General features: G+C 40.6%; 1 pseudogene; it reads left to right on the top strand.

Annotated features, from left to right (window-relative positions):
* Nucleotides 1-10893: 10893 nt before the first annotated feature.
* On the top strand, nucleotides 10894-14944 carry LOC101342265 (protein SERAC1 pseudogene; annotated as a pseudogene).
* The last annotated feature ends 2443 nt before the right edge of the window (nucleotides 14945-17387 follow it).

Below are 17387 nucleotides of genomic sequence, written 5' to 3'. Positions count from 1 at the left end.
TGTTTACTGCTGGTTAATAGTCTTCCTCATAAGAAGGTAAGTTCCACGAGGACAGGAACTGTGTTTCTCAACTTCACCACACTCCAACAATTAGACAGTGCCTCCTATGCAGCAGATGCTCAGTAAGTATTTGGTGTTGAGGGAATGGAAGTAGGCAACTTCCTAATTTCCTGCCAGAAATCCCCATGGGCTGAGCCCACAGAAGGGCCCCCACAGCTCCAGGGAAGCTATAGGGAGATACAGACACTGTGAGCCACAAGGTGGGCCTGCGTCACACAGCAGGGGTGAGAACCCAAGGCCTGGAAAGAGAAACATTTCAGGATGGTTGACAGAAGCCTTGGAAGTCAGCTCCAGGGCAGAATTCTGGACCTGGCCTTTCCCAAATTGTCCCCCCATCTGAAGGCCATCATTCATGACAAAGTCTTGGGCCAGAGGAGTGTAGGGCTGAGATGGGAGCATTTCTAATGTTCTCCTGCTCCCAGGTGGGGCAACTGCTAGTCAAAGAGAGCAGAGTCTGTGTAGCTAATGAGACAGGCTTCTGGATAAATGGGTAGAATAATACCTACCTCACTAGGTTGCTGTGACGATTAAATGATATAATATCCAAAAAGCAGCCAGTACCCTACCAGGCATACAGTAGATACTCTTAATTCCTTTCTTCCATTCCCACCTCCCAAGGAGAACAATTGGGGATGTATGCTGCATGATTCCTCTCCCTGCCTCCTACACTATGATATCTGGGTGGGAAACAGCTCCAGGCTGCAGATGCTATGACAGCATAGCTTAAATTGAATTATGCTGAAACCAGAGAAGCCTTCAGCTGCCCCAGGGAGTTCAGAAGTGTTCACCCTGAAAGTAACTGCACACTGCACAGGAAAAGGCATTTAAGTTGATAAGAAGTCATTCGGATCACCATCTAAGGCAGTTTTCATCTTGGAAATATTCCTGCCTTATTAGCACACACGTGGGATTTCCAGGACTGAATATTATTTCTATTAAACAAAGCCCATTTTGAAGACATTTTTTTCATGCTCTCAGGGTCCTATGTAATTTCATCTCTCCACAATGTTACTCTCTTTCATGTATACAGAGCCATGGGTCCTGATGAGTGAGGAAGAGAGAGAGGACATGAACAAAAGAGACTGATCTAATGAGAGATAGAAGCAGGGCACCTGCACATACTAGAGACACGTCCACATCACTGAGAGCCTTGTATCCATGAAACAGTACTTGGACTTTTCCTGTAAGCAATGGGAAGCCACTCGAAGCCAAGTGAAGATCTAAAATAGGAAGTGACGCAGAAAATTTTCTTTTTAGAATGCTCACTTTGACTATAATAGAGAAGGCAGATGCAGGAAGCAAAGGGGAAAGAACAGTTAAGAAACTGTTCACATATTTATTAAATTTAGACATGATACAAAAAGTGTAAGTGATAAAATAAAAAAATAGGTAAATTGAACTTCATCAAAATTAAAAACGTTTGTGCTTCAAAGGACAACATCAAGAAAGTGAAAGGACAACCTGTAGAATGGAAGAAAATATTTGCAAGTCATATATTTGATAAGGGACTTGTATCAAGAATATAAAAAGAACTTTTACAACTCAGCAATAAAAAGACAAATAACCCAATATAAAAATGGGCAAAGAATTTGAATAGATATTTCTCTAAAAAGACATATAAATGACCAATAAGCACAGGAAAAGGTGCCCAACATCATTAGGCATTAGGGAAATGCAAATCAAAATCACTATAAGATACCACTTCACCCTCCCCCACCCACACACACTAAGATGGCTATGATCAGAAAAACTGAAAACAGGTGTTGACAAGGATGTGGAGAAATTGGAACTCTCATCCATTACTGGTGGAAATGCAAAATGATGCAGCCACTTTGGCAGTTCTCAAAACGCTAAACATAGAGTCACCATACTATATACCCATTGCCGTTGAGTCGATTCTGACTCATAGATACCCTATAGGACAAAGTAGAACTGCCCCACAGGGTTTCCAAGTAGTGGCTAGTGGATTCGAATTGCTAACATTTTGGTTAGTAGCTGTAGCTCTTAACCACTGTGCCACCAGGGCTCCAGAGTTACCATATGACCCAGCAATTCCACTCCTAGGTAAATATCCAAGAATACTGAAAGTATATGTCCACACAAAAACTTGTACAGAAACGTCCATTGCAGTATTATTCATATTAGCCAAAAGGTGGAAAAACCCAAGTGTGCATCAAGTATGAATGGGTACACAAAATGTGATATATCCATACAATAAAATATTCTTCAGCCATACAATAAAATGAAGTTCTGATACCTGCCACAACATGGATGAACCTTAAAAGCATTATGCTAAGTGAAAGCCAGACACAAAAGGCCACATAGTGTATGATTCCATTTCTGTGAAATGTCCAGAACAGGCAAATCCATAGAGACAGAAAGCAGATTAGTGGTTGTCAGGGGCTAGAGAGAGGGGAAATGGGGAATCACTGCTAATGGGTACGGGTTTTCTTGTGGAGGGGGGATAAAAATGTTCTGGAATTACATAGCAGTAATTGATACATGGAGCCCTGGTGGCTCAGTAGTTAAGAGCTACAGCTGTTAACCAAAACATCAGCAGTTCAAATCCACCAGCCGCTCCTTGGAAACCCCATGGGCAGTTTTACTCTGTCCTACAGGGTCGCTATGAGTCAGAATTGACTCGAGGGCAACAGGTTTGGTTTCAGTGGATTTAATTGATACATAACTTTGTGAACATACTAAAAACCAGTGAATTGTACACTTTACAAGGGTGAACTCTATGGTATATGAATTATATCTCAAAGAAACTGTTATTAAAAACTAAAAAACACTCAATAAATCTCCAGGCACGGTTCTAGGTAGTGAGGATAAAACAGTGAACAAAACCAATAGAAATCCCTGCCTTCATGGAGCTGACGTTCTAGTGGGATAATCCTAGGAATAGATAATAAGGGTCTTAATAAGTTAATGGCACTGGAGAGGGACGTAGATAGATTCAAGAGAGGCTTGAAGCAATAATCAACAGGTCTAGTTGACCAACTGGAACAGGAAGAATGTCTGAGCTCATCCTCCCTTGACTGTTAGGTGCTGTTGAGTTGGTCCCGACTCATAGCAACCCTATAAACAACAGAATGAAACACTGCCCAGTCCTGCGCCACCCTCACAATTGTTACTGTTTGAGCCCATTGTTGCAGCCACAGTGCCAATCCATCTAATTGAGGGTCTTCCGCTTTTACCCTGACCCTCTATCTAACCAAGCATGACTCTCCAGGAACACTATTCCCCACTTTAAAAGAACTGGAAAATAACATAGAGTGCTCTTTTAAACCAGAAATTTCAGGGATCCCTTAAAGATGGAAGACAGGGAGGATTTAGTTTGAAAAAGAAAATCACAGGTAAAACTCATGCACAAAAGGACTGGTGGGTGCATAAAAGCAGGCAGGACTGCAAAGCTATTCAAAGCTTAGAGATGGTGAATTACAGGACCATGAGCTTGCTAGGAGATAGTTCTCCATGGGTCTCCCACACTTCTGCATATCGTGTGAACAGAGGTGCTGACAGTTTTTGGTCCAGAACACCCTTTCAAGAATGTTTATATAGCAAATACCTTAGAAGATATAGTGTCTCCCTTTAGGAGCAGAGGGCAAGTTTGTTTTCTTTCCAGTACAGTTAAGATAATGTCGTCCTCCAAGGCAAAGATTGGACAGGTTTGTTTGTAGCCCATTATAAAAAATTGGGGTTTCCTAAGCATGAAGCTCTTCAGCTTTGAAATAAACCACTGTGTGTGCAAGCATCCACCTACGCCAAACATTTGAGAAAACTATGGGACTTGGGGTGGGGCAAGGCGGACAAGGCAAATTGACATAACAATGAAGCATATGCTGCTCACTGAGCCAAGAATAATGAAGTCCTTTGTCTCTGACTCAGGAGTCTCATGTCTTCTGCCACCATTCATAAAACTATAGAAGCTTGCAAGTAGGGTAAAACTTCAGACCTTTCACAGTTCTTAACAAAGAGGTCTTGAAGCAACCAGCGGGGTAACTGGTCAGGAAGAACAGACAGATGGGTCATCCTCTCCTCCATCCCTTACCTGCTAGTGCCAAGTAGAGACATCTGGCCCAGGTGGGGTCAGTGATGGAGGCTACACAGGGAGGCAGCACACAGCTTGGCTGGAGACACCCAGGAAGAACAACGGAGCTCCTACAGCTGAAAGATTAACTACTGGCACAGTCCACAAACAGCAACTCCCCTCATAACCACAGAGAACAGTTAACAAATTCAGCATTCATAGGCTAACTTAGACTCTCAAACACAAAGTAGAGCCCAATATTCTCTAAACATTTGAGAAAACCAACACCACAAAAAAGAAGAACATACACACGCGAGCACATACACACACACACAAGAATACCCAAAGAAAGAAACTTAATAAAGTAAACAGAACAAAGTATTTAGAATAAGGACAATCAGTATCTTCACAGAGGTGCAAGAGAGTATCATGGCCATAAAAAAATTAACTAAACTTCCTAAGATTTTAAATTTTGATCATAAAATAAGAGTTGAATGAAAGACTAGACATGGTTAAAAGCAAATCAAGGAACCAGAAGATTGAGTCAAGGAAAACACAAAAACTTAGAAATATGAAAGAAGAATTAGGAGAAATGGAAATCCAAAAGGTAAAACATTATCTAAAAGGAGTCTCAGAAAGAGACATTAGAGAAGATAGAGGGGAGAGAGTATACTCAAATAAATACCAGGGAAAATTTTCCCGGGCTTGAAAAAGACACAAATCCTCAGACTGAAAAGGCACACTGAATGCTATGAAGAAAGAAACCAATAAACCCACAGTCATGTTGTCGTTGTTAGGTACAGTTGAGTTGGTTCCAACTCATAGCAACTCTATGTACAACAGAACAAAACACGGCCCGGTCCTGCGCCATCCTCACAATCGTTGCTATGTTTGAGCCCATTGTTGCAGCCACTGTGTCAATCCATCTCATTGAAGGTCTTCCTTTTTTATGCTGACCCTCTACTTTACCAAGCATGATGTCCTTCTCCAGCGACTGATCGCTCCTGATAACACGTCCAAAGTAGGTGAGACAAAGTCTCGGCATCCTAGCTTCCAAGAAGCACTCTGGCTGTATTTCTTCCAAGACAGATTTGTTCATTCTTCTGGCAGTCCATGGTATATTCAATATTCTCCGCCAACATCATAATTCAAATGCATCAATTCTTCTTTAGTCTTCCTTATTCAGTGTCCAGCTTTCCAGTGCGAGGCGATTGAAAATGTCATGGCTTGGGTCAGGCACACCTTAGTCCTCAAACTGACATCTTTCCTTTTTACACTTTAAAGAGGTCTGTTGCAGCAGATTTGACCAATGCAATACATCGTTTGATTTCTTGACTACTGCTTCCCTGGGTGTTGATTGGGGATCCAAGTAAAATGAAATTCTTGACAACATCAATCTTTTCTCCATTTATCATGACTTTGCTTATTGGTCCAGTTGTGAGGATTTGTGTTTTCTTTATGTTGAAGTGTAATCCATACTGAAGACTGTAGTCTTTGATCTTCATCAGTAAGTGCTTGAAGTCCTCTTCACTTTCAGTAAGCAAGATTGTGGCCTCTGCATATTACAGGTGGTTAATGAGTCTTCCACCAATCCTGATGCCACATTCTTCATATAGTCCAGCTTCTCGAATTATTTGTTCAGTATACAGATTGAATAAGTATGGTGAAAGGATGCAACCTGGACACACAGCTTTCCTGATTTTAAACCATGTAGTATCCCCTTGCTCTGTTCAAATGACCTTTCAGAAATTAACAGATAAAGTAGACCAAAAGTACTTAAGTGTATGGAGTAGTGCTATCCCCTATGGTAGCATGTTTAAATGTGGCTATTTAGATTTAAAATAATTAAATAAAATTTAAAATTTAGTTCCTTAGTCGCAATGTTGTTATTGTTATCGTTGGGTTCCATCCAGTAGATTCTGACTCATAATGACACCATGTGACAGAGTAGAACTGCCCTATAGTGTTTTCCTGCTTCACAGGAGCAGATCTCCAGAACTTTCTCCACGGAGCCACTTGTGGGTTCAAACTGCCCTTATGTGTCACTCCTTATAGATACATTTTAAGTGCTTAATAGCCATTTATGGCTAGTAGTTACCATATTAGGCAGCCCTGGTGGCACAACGGTTAAGTGCTCGGCTGCTAACAAAAAGGTTGGTGGTTCCAACCCACCAAGCAGCTCCACAGAAGAAAGACCTAACAATACGCTCCCAGAAAGATGATAGCCTAGAAAGCCCTATGGGGCGCTGTGAGTCAGAATCTACTTGACAGCACCTAACAACAGCTACTATTTGGTCAGCACAGATAGACAACATTTCCATCATCTCAGAAAGTTCTGTTGGACAGCACAGAAAAGATTTAAATAACACAATTAATAAACTGAATCTAACTGTAAAACAGAAAATTATACCCAACAAATAGAGAATAGAAATTTTGGTCAAATACTAAAAAAAAATTGACTATGTATTAGGGCACAAAGGAAATCCCATCAATTTCTGAAAAGTAGAAACCATATACAGGTAGAGCCCGATTTACGACAGGGTTCCTTCCGTTCTGATGACTCCGTTGTAAATCAGTTAAGTCAAATACTTTTTTCTTTCTTTTTTATTGTGCTTTAGGTGAAAGTTTACAGAGTAAATTAGTTTCTCATTTAACAATTTACACAGAAATTGTTTTGTGACATTGGTTGCAATCCCAGCGATGTGTCAACACTCTCCCATTCTCCAACCCGGGCTCCCTGCTTCCATTTGTCCAGTTTTCCTGTCCCTTCCTGCCTTCTCATCTTTGCTTTTGGGCAGGTGTTGCCCATTTGGTCTCATTTACATGATTAAGCTAAGAAGCAGGTTCCTCCTGTGTGTTATTGTTTGTTTTATTGTAATCTTTGGCTGAAGAGTGAACTTTGGGAGTACCTTCAGTTCTAAGTTAAAGGGTTGAGGAATTTTCCTTCTATTCCTATTTTATGGAGTTTTTATCAGGCATGGGCACTGGACTTTATCAATGCCTTTTCTGCATCGATTGAGATGATCATGTAATGGAGATGATCATGTGATTCTTTTCTTTTGTTCTGTTTATGTGGTGGGTTACATTGATTGATTTTCTAATGTTGAACTATCCTTGCATACCTGATATGAATCCTACTTGATCGTAGTGTATTATTTTTTGATATGATGCTGAATTCTATTTGGTAGCATTTTGTTGAGAATTTTTACACCTATATTCATAGGAGATATTGGTCTATAATTTTATTTTTTTGTCATGTTTTTGCTTGGCTTTGGTATCAGGGTTATACTGGCTTCATACAATGAATTAGGGAGTATTCCTTCCTTTTCTATGCTCTGAAATAGTTTGAGTAATACTGGTGTGAACCCATCTCTGAATGTTTCATAGAATTCTCTAGTAAAGCCATCTGGGCCAGGAATTTTTTTTGTTGGGAGTTTTTTTTTATTATCTTTTCAAGTGCTTCCCTTGTTATGGATCTTTTCAGATTTTCTACCTCAGTTTGTGTTAGTTCAGGCAGGTAGTGTGTTCTAGAAATTTGTCCATTTCCTCTGGGTTTTCAAATTTGTTGCAGTATAGTTTCTCATAGTACTCTGTTATGATTCTTTCAGTTGGGTCTGTTGTAATACCCTCCATCTCATTTCTTATTCAGGTTATTTGCTTCTTCTCTTGCTTTTCTTTTGTCAGTTTGGCCAGTGGTTTGCTGATTTTGTTATCTTTTCAAAGAACCAACTTTTGATCTTGTTGATTCTTTCTATTATTTTTCTGCTCCCTATTTCATTTATTTCTGGTCTGATCTGTATTATTTCCTTTCTTCTGGTGACTGTAGGCTTCTTTTACTGTTTTCTTTCCATTTGTTTTAGTTGTAGGGCTAACATTTTTATTTTGGCCCTTTGTTCTTTCTTGCTGCATGCGTTTATTGCTATGAATTGACTTCTGAGCACTGCCTTTGCTGTGTTCCAAAGGTTTTGGTATGATGTTTTTTCCTTTTCATTTGATTCTAGGAATTTTTTTATTCCATCTTTGACTTCTTCTATTACCCACTAGTTTTCATGTTTTTTATTTTTTTTCCTTGTTCTTCCTGTTACTAATTTCTAGTGGATTGGAAAAGAATGTATGCTTTGCTGCTGTTGGGTGGAGTGTTTTATATATGTCTATGAGGTCAAGTTGATTGACTGACACCCTTAGGTCTTCTGTATCTTTGCTGAGTTTTCTTCTAGAAGTTCTGTCCCTTACCAAGAGTGCCGTGTTGAAGTCTCCTACTATTATTGTGGAATTGTCTATTTCTCTTTATAGTGCCATTAGGGTTTGTTTTATTCTGGATTCCTGTCGTTGGGTGCATAGATATTTATTAAGGTTATGTTGCTTTGTGTATTGTCCCTTTAATCATTATATAATGTCCTTCCTTGACTTTTATGGTGGATTTTGCCTTAAAGTCTGTTTTACCTGTGATTAGTGTTGCCACACCTGTTCTTTTTTGGCTGCTGTTTGCTTGATACATTTTTTCCATCTTTTAACATTTAGTATATTTATATCTTTGTGTCTAAGGTGTGTCTCTTGCAGGCAGCATATTGATGGGTCATGTTTTTAATCCATTCTGTCACTCTGTCTCTTTACGGGTGCATTTAAGCCATTTACATTCAGTGTGATTATTAACAGCTGTGAGTTTACTGCTGTCATTGTGTCATGGGTTTTTTGGTGGTGCTGATGTTTTCTTTGTTTCTCTTACTTTCCTGCATTGAGTTCCTTTTGTTTGTGAAATTTCTTTTAATTTCTTTTGTTATTACAGATTTTGTGTTTATTGAATCTTTATTTTCTTCCTTTTTATTTTGATGAGCAGGTTTACTAACTATCATTGTGGTTGTATTGAAATTTACATTTATCTTCCTAAACTTAAAGCAGCCATTTATTACTTGATATTGCCTTGATTGCCTCTCCTTTTAAAACTTCTATACCTACACCGTTTATTCCCCCATCTTAGTTATCTAGTGCTGCTATAACAGAAATACCACAAGTGGATAGCTTTAACAAACAGAAATTTATTCTCTCACAGTCTAAATCATCAAGTTGATTCTGACTCATAGTGACCCTGTTTGATAGAGTAGAACTGCTCCATAGGGTTTCCAAGGAGCAGCTGGTAGATTCGAACTGCCGATCTTTAGGTTAGCAGCGGAGCTCTTAACCACTGCGCTACCAGGGCTCCTCTCACAGTCCAGGCGGCTAGAAATCCGAATTCAGAAGTGCCAGCTCATGGGAAGGGTTTCTCTCTCTGTCAGCTCTAGGGGAAGATTCTTCTCATCAATCTTCCCTAGTCTAGGAGTTTCTCAGTGCAGGGACCCCAGGTCCAAAGGACGTTCTCTTCTCCTGGCTCTTCTTTCTTGGTAGTATGAGGTTCCCCCTCTCCCTGCTCATTTCTCTCTCCTGTTATCTCTTGTAAGATAAAAGGTGATGCAGGCCACAACCCAGGTAAACTCCCTGTCTTAGGCTGGGTTCTCTAGAGAAGCAAAACCAGTAAAGCATATAAATATCCATATAAAGAGATTTGTATCAAGGAACTGGCTCACACAGTTGTAGAGGCTGGAATGTCCCAAATCCACAGGTCAGGCTGGAGGCTTCTCCTGATTCACGTAGCAGCAGAGGCTGGCAAACCCAAGATTAGCATGTCAGACAGCAAGTAACCCAAGATCGGCAGGCAAGACTGCAGGTAAGCTGCTAGCTCAAGTCCCAAGAACAGGAAGTCAGACCAACAGGAGCTGGCTGCAGGATACAGAATAAGCAAAAGGCCACAAGCCTTGCCAGGGAGTACACTTATATTCAATGCAGGCCACACCCCCAAGGAAACTCCCTTTCAACTGATCGGCTACTCACAGCAGATCTCATCACAGAGGTGATCACATTATTTCAAAGCTCATCATGGAAGTGAGCACATCATCATACAACTTCTAAACTACATCATAACTGCCAAACCACTGAGAATCATAACCCAGCAAAGGTGACACACCACCTTAACGATCACACTCCCCTTACATCTGATCAGGGCTATGATCTAAGTAAGGTTGTTTCATCCCACTCTAATCTTCTTTAACATAACCTAATCTTGCATCACTAACCACAGGCAGAGATTAGAGTTAACAACACATAGGAAAATTACACCAGATCACAAAAAGAAGGACAACCACCCAATACTGGGAATCATGGCCTAGCCAAGTTGACACACATTTTGGGGGGACATAATTCAATCCATAACACCCCCTTTTATTGTTTTGATGTTGTCATCATTTACAGAATGACATGTCTCTTCCCTGTTATAAATCTTTTAGTTTTGTTTTACCGAGAGTTCTTTACCTAGGTTGGTATCTGAGTGATGCTGTCCTTTTTTCACTGTTTTTGATCATTTTCTTCTTCTCAGTGGTTTCCAATCTAATATTTTATCCTTTCTTTTAAAGTTCAGGCTTCCAGGATTGGTGTCTGTATCTGTTCTACTTGGTTTTTTGGGTCTTTGTTGCAGAGGGATGGCTTGGTGCTTCTGACTAGTCCGTCATCTTGGCTCTGCCTTTTTTTTTTTTTTTAGTTTTCATTATTATTGCATTTCATTATCAGTAGCTTTATAAACCCAATCTTTATTTGTCTTTAGGGGTTGGAAAAGTGACATATATTTTACGGATAAGGAGACCGAGCAAAGAGAGTAAGCCGTAGCTCCCGGCAAAACAAACAAACAAAAAGGTACAAACTAGGTCTCCAAATCTTGTGTTGCCTTCACCAAATCACTTCTCCAAGGGATGTGTGCTCGAGAGAAACCACCCAGAATGTCCCTGGCTGCTTACTGTATGATCTGTTGCAGAAGAATGGCAACCTCTCCTCCCACACTGAAAAGCAGCAAGTACTGGAGAGAGATCCGTGCCATTGAGTCAGTTCCGACTCATAGCAACCCTGTGTACAACAGAACGAAACACTGCCCAGTCCTGCGCCATCCTCACAGTCATTGTTGTGCTTGAGCCCATTGTTCAGCCACTGTGTCAATCCATCTCGTTGAGGGTCTTCCTCTTTTACGCTGACCCTCTGCTTTACCAAATGTCTTAGGCTGGGTTCTCTAGAGAACCAAAACCAGTAAAACATATATATAGAGAGAGAGATTTATATCAAGGAAATAGCTCACGCAGCTGTAGAGGCTAAAACGTCCCAAGTCCGTGGATTCGGGTAGAGGTCTCTCCAAATTCACGGAGCCACAGAAGCTGGTGAACGCAAGGTCGGCAGGTTGGAGAAGGGCTCCCACTCACAGGCTATGAAGGTCAGCGAATTCCAAGATCAGCAGACAAGACTGCAAGGTTTCTCCTGATTCACGTAGCTGCAGGGGCTGGTGAACTCAAGATCAGCAGGTCGAGGAACTGGACTTTTGCTCGTGGCCTGAGAAATCCACAAATTCCAAGATCAACAGAGGTTCTTTATTTTTTACATATGAAGTTCTGGCCCTGAAGAAGTCTTTGACACTAGATACTCAAGTGGTAGAAAAAGAAAAAATGAAGTCATACATATACGTGAATACAGTGTCTTTAGATAATAGAGAAAATCATGGACTCACCTACCAGGCAAGGAAAGAACTTCATAAAGTAGTAAGAAAAGTATTGGTAACATCAGCCAAGATATTACGGAATCCATTTGCTGACACCTTTAGCATGGTGGACGTGGAGGACCACGAGTGCACGATGTGGCTGCTCCTGAGGAAGAGCATGTCGGCCAATAAGGCAGCGCGGCTGCAGGCCGTGCAGGAAATGTCCCAGGCCCACCACTGGCACGATTACCAGTATAGAATAATTGCTCAAGCCTCTGATCTGAGAACTCTGATTGGTTTGGCAAGAAGCAAAGAAAGTGATCTTCGCTTTTTTCTCCCACTACCTCCTTTGCCATCCTTAAAAGAAGATTCCTCTGTTGAAGAGGAGCTCAAGCACTTGCTGGCTTCTTTGCCACAAACAGAGGTGGACGAATGTATCCAGTATTTTACGTGTTTGGCTGTGAGCGAGAGAAGTCAGAGCCTGGCTGCTCAGAAGGGTGGCTTATGGTGTTTTGGAGGAAATGGACTTCCTTACACTGAAAGTTTTGGAAAAGTTCCTTCAGCTACAGTAGAAATGTTCTGTTTAGAAGCTATAGTAAAACATTCTGAGATACCCACACATGGTGATAAAATTGAAGCAAATGGAGGCCTGCAGTTGCTTCAGAGGCTGTACCAGCTTTACAAGGACTGCCCGAAAGTGCAGAGAAATATAATGCGTGTCATTGGGAATATGGCTCTGAACGAACATCTTCACCCTGCAATAGTTTGCTCAGAGCAAAGGAGAATGAAGAAAAACCAAAGACACAAGGAAAATATTAGCCCAAAGGACTAAAGGACCACACGAACCACAGCCTCCACCAGCCTGAGCTCAGAAGAACTAGATAGTACCTGGCTACCACCACTGGCTGCTCTGACAGGGATCACAATAGAGACTCTCAGACAAAACAGGAAAAAAAACGTAGAACAGAATTTAAATTCACACAAAAAAGGACTAGACTTACTGGTCTGACAGAGACTGGAGGAACCCCTGAAACCACAGACCCGGACACCCTGCTAACTCGGAACTGAAGCCACTCCTGATAATCTCACTTTTCAGACAAAGATTAGACAGGCTTGTAAAACAAACAGTAACACACGTGAGGAACGTGTGTTGTTTCAATCAAATATATGATACCAAGTGGGCAACGCCTGCCCAAAAGTAAGACAAGAAGGCAGGAAGGGAAAGAAAAACTGGACAAATGGACACGGGGAACCTGAGGTGGAAAAGAGGAGAGTGGTGTCACGTTGTGGGGATTGCAACCAATGTTACAAAACAATTTGTGTATAAATTTTTGAATGAGAAACTAATTTGCATTGTAAACTTTCACCTAAAGGTGAAAAAAATAAAATAAAAAAAAAGTGACATATAAACATCTGAGAGTGAACATCTGAGAATGATAACACCAAAAAATTATGTGCTGCAACGCTGTATGTAGTACATATTACTAACAATAAGCTGTACAAAAAAAAAAAAGGCGGTTGTAAGCGAGGTTTGTTGTAACTCAAACAGTTGTAAATTGGGGATTACCTGTAGTTCACATTCACTAACACAATGCAATACAATTAAAAATAAAAGGAGATTTTTAAAAAATATATCTATACACTGGAAACTTTAATTTCTGCAATAATTCTTCGGTTAAAGAAGAAATCCATGTAAAAATTATCACCTAGGAATGAAATGACAACTACAAATCTATGCGATGAAACTAGTACTTGGCTCAAAAAAATTATGTTTAAACGTTTTGGTAGGGAAAAAGAAAGAAAGCTGAAACTAAGCTTTTCTTAGAGATCAATAATCACAGAAAAATATGGAAAAGATCTCTTCATTTTTAACGAATTTTATGAGCAAACTCTGTCAAATCTTCAAAGAACACATAGGTTACAGAAACTATTTCAGAACACAGGACAAAAATGAGCTACAGCTCATTTCACAAGACTAGCATAACTCTGATACCAGGGAGAGTATAAGCAAAGAAAATTACATGCCAATCACATTTATGAGCATAACAATTAAAACCCTAAATAAAATTGATGCTAAAAGAATTTGATAAATTTAAAAATCCATTCTCAATATATATTTTTTTTATAAAAAGGAAAACTCTTGAGAGGTGGAGCCAACATGGTGCTATACTCGGAAGAACCATGCTGTCCCCCTGCAGCAAAGACCCAAAAAACTAAGTAATACAGATACATACATCAGTCCTGGAACCAAATCGAAGAACAAACTGACAGAGAACAGAGAATGAGGAGAGCTACAGGGTGGAGGCACCTGCCAGATAACACAGTATGGATTTGCCATCTCAGAGCACAGCCACCAACAAACTCTGACAAGGAGTATGGGAAGGCAACTTCACAGAGCTCCCAATATGAGGCAGAGCACCTGGCCCTGTGCTGCCTCCCCCACTTCCTGACAGGCCGTGCCCTGCTGCCCGGCCAAAGAGACACCAGCTGGATGCCACCCTGGTTCCACTCCACCCCTAATGGCCAGTTCCCTCAGTGCCATATTTTTGTGTTTTGTTTTTTGTTATTCTTGTTTTTTTGTTTCTTCTCTCTCTTTCCCTTCCTTTCTTTTCTCCAACATGTCTAGCCCATGAGCCACCCCCACGGGCCATGACACACCGCTCAAAGGGCCATGCCATACTGCTCAGCTAGAGAGCCACCAGTGCACAGCCTCCCTGAGTCTGCCCACCCTCACCTGCTGACTCCTACCATGCCATTCTATTTATTTATTTTTGCTTTCGTTTCTTCATTTTTTTGTTCCTGTTTCTCTCTCTGCTTTCTTTTCTTTCTCTCTGGCACATAGCTCCACACATCACATCCTCTCCTTTCCCTCCAGCCTCTCTACACTAAGCGCTGAGTGACATGCTCCCAAGCAGCACTTGGATGGACCTCTGTACACACCGCCCTTACTCTGTGACACACCCTGGCCTGGGCCTGCTGAGTGCCGTGCTCCTGAGTGGCACCAGTACGGATCTCCAGACACCTGGACCCTGCACTGTATCGCTCTCCTGGCCCCACCACACTGAAAGCTGTGCCCCCAGGCAGCACCGAAGCAGACCCCCAGACCCCACCCCACACTGACCCCTAGTGCTGCCCTGCTGAACACTGCACCCCTGAGCAATATGGCACAGACCCCTAGACTCAGGCCTGCAGCACCCCCCGCAGTGCCACCCAGCAAGCATCAAGCCCCTCTGGAGGACCAGTGTGGACCTCCAGACCCTGCCTCACTCTACCCCCCAGCCCCACAACACCAAGCACCTCACCCCTGAGCAGGACCAACATGGATCTCCAGAACCCCTGGTTCTGCCCCACTGGGCTGCCCACAGACCCATCCTACCAGCCCCAGTTCGTGCTGCTAATGACACATCACCACTATTCCCACACACTCACTGGACATACCCTGCTGCACCGTAGGTGACTGACTGACCTTGCCCACCTGAACAAGGTGGTGAGAAATATTGTGCCCACAGACGTGCAAGCAAACAAAACACACCCAGCCCACCCTCCCAGACATAACTAAATAAAACAAAAATATCAGGATGAAATAAACAAACCTACAATCAATAAATGAAGAAAATAATTCCTGAAGTCTCAGAGACAGCAGACAATATCAAAACATTATAAAAAAAAAAAGGACAAGATGGCTCCAGTAAGAGACCAAAATAAAACACCAGATGACCTCCAGTAGAAGAAAAGTCATTGGAACTACCTGACAGGGAATTCAAAAGTCTAATATTCAGGGGTCTCCAAGAGATTAGGAAAAAGACAAAGAAAAACAGACAAAAATAAGAAAAAATAGACAAAATCATGAAAAATACAGACAAAATCTGGGGAAACACAGACAAAGTAATGGAAAAACTCAGGAAAATAATACAAGAACTAACTGTTAAAATAAACATTTAGAAGCCACACAAAAACAGTAATAAGAAATCCAAAAGATAAACAACAAGATTTCAGAAATAGACAACACAATAGAAGGTTTTAGGAGCAAATTTGAAATAAAGAAGACAGGATCAGCTAAATTGAAGACAAATCCTTTGATACCAATTTGAGGAAAAATCAGAGAACAGAATGAAGAAAACTTTGAAATTATGTGGGATACACTCAAGAGCAAAAATTAGCATGTGATCAGTGTTCCAGAACAGGAGGAGAAAATGGAAAACACAGAGCGGATCATTGACAATTTGCTGACAGAAAACTTCCCTAATATCATGGATAGATCCAAAAACAAAGTCATCAAGACATATCATAAGCACACTCATCAAAGACAAAGAAAGAATCCTGAGAGCATCTCGAGAAAAAAGAAAAGTCACATACAAAGGGGAAACTATAAGAAACATTGCAGAAACCATGCAGGCAAGAAGGCAATGACATACAAAACCTTGAAAAAAATTGCCAACCAAGAGTAATATATTCTGCAAAACTCTCACTCATATATTATGGTGAAATTAGGACATTTCCAGATAAACAGAAATCAAAGGAACATGTAAAAACCAAACATACAAGAATTATTAAAGGGAGTTCTTCAGTTAAAGAACCAACATCAGACAAAAACCTGAATGTAGGACACAGGACAGCATCAGCCAGATACCAGCTTAGATAATGAACTCTCAAGGATAAAGCAAAATTAAAAGACATACAACAGGGAAACAGAGATGTCAATTTGTAAATGACATCAACATCAGAACAGTAAAAAGGGGGAATAAATGATGTGGGTAAAGAACTTTCAAAAGCAGAGGAAGTCAAGGAGGTATCAAGTAATAAAAGGCGGGTTCAAACTTAGGAAGATAGGGGTAAATTTCAATATAACCACAAAGGAAGTTAACAAACCTACTCATCAAAATCAAGAAGAAAAACATAAAGTCTTGTAAACACAAAATCTACAAAAGTGAAAGAAACAAAATACACAAACAAAAAGAGCTCAGCACAGGAGAGTAAGAGAAACAAACAAACAAACAAAAGCACTACAAAATGACAGCAATAAACTCACATCTATTGATAATCATACTGAATGTAAATGGCTTAAATGCACCCATAAAGAGACACAGAGTGAAAGAATGGATTAAAAAAAACATGACCCATCAATACACTGTCTACAAGAGACATACCTTAGAAAAAAAGACATAAATATATTAAAAATCAGAGGATGGAAAAAACATATCAAGCAAACAGCAAACAAAAAAGGGCAAGAGTGGCAATACTAATCTCAGATAAAATAGACTTTAAGACAAAAATCATGATAAGAGACAAGGAAAAACACTATGTGATGATTAAAGGGACAATCCACCATGAGGGCATAACCATAATAAATATCTATGCGCCCAATGAGAAGGCCCCAAGATACAAAAAAACATACTCTAATGGCACTGAAAACAGAAACTGACAGTTTCACAATAATAGTAGGAGACTACAACACACCACTCTCAGGGAAGAACAGAACATCTACAAAGAAACTCAACAAAGATACAGAAGATCTAAAGGCCTCAATCAACCAACATGACCTCAAAGAAATATATAGAACTCTCCACCCAACAGCTGCAAAGTACACATTCTTTTCCAACCCACTTGGAACAGTCTCCAGAACAGACCACATGTTAGGCTACAAAGCAACACTCAACAAAATCCAAAATACTGACATAATATAAAACATCTTCTCTGATCACAAAGCCATAAAAGTAGAAAATAATAACAGGCATAGCAAGGAAAAAAATA

This window comes from Trichechus manatus, unplaced genomic scaffold, assembly GCF_000243295.1.
Source record: "Trichechus manatus latirostris isolate Lorelei unplaced genomic scaffold, TriManLat1.0 scaffold00084, whole genome shotgun sequence".
In the NCBI taxonomy this organism is placed as follows: domain Eukaryota; kingdom Metazoa; phylum Chordata; class Mammalia; order Sirenia; family Trichechidae; genus Trichechus; species Trichechus manatus.
Note: the sequence above shows the minus strand (reverse complement) of the source record. Positions and strands in the feature narration are given on the sequence as shown.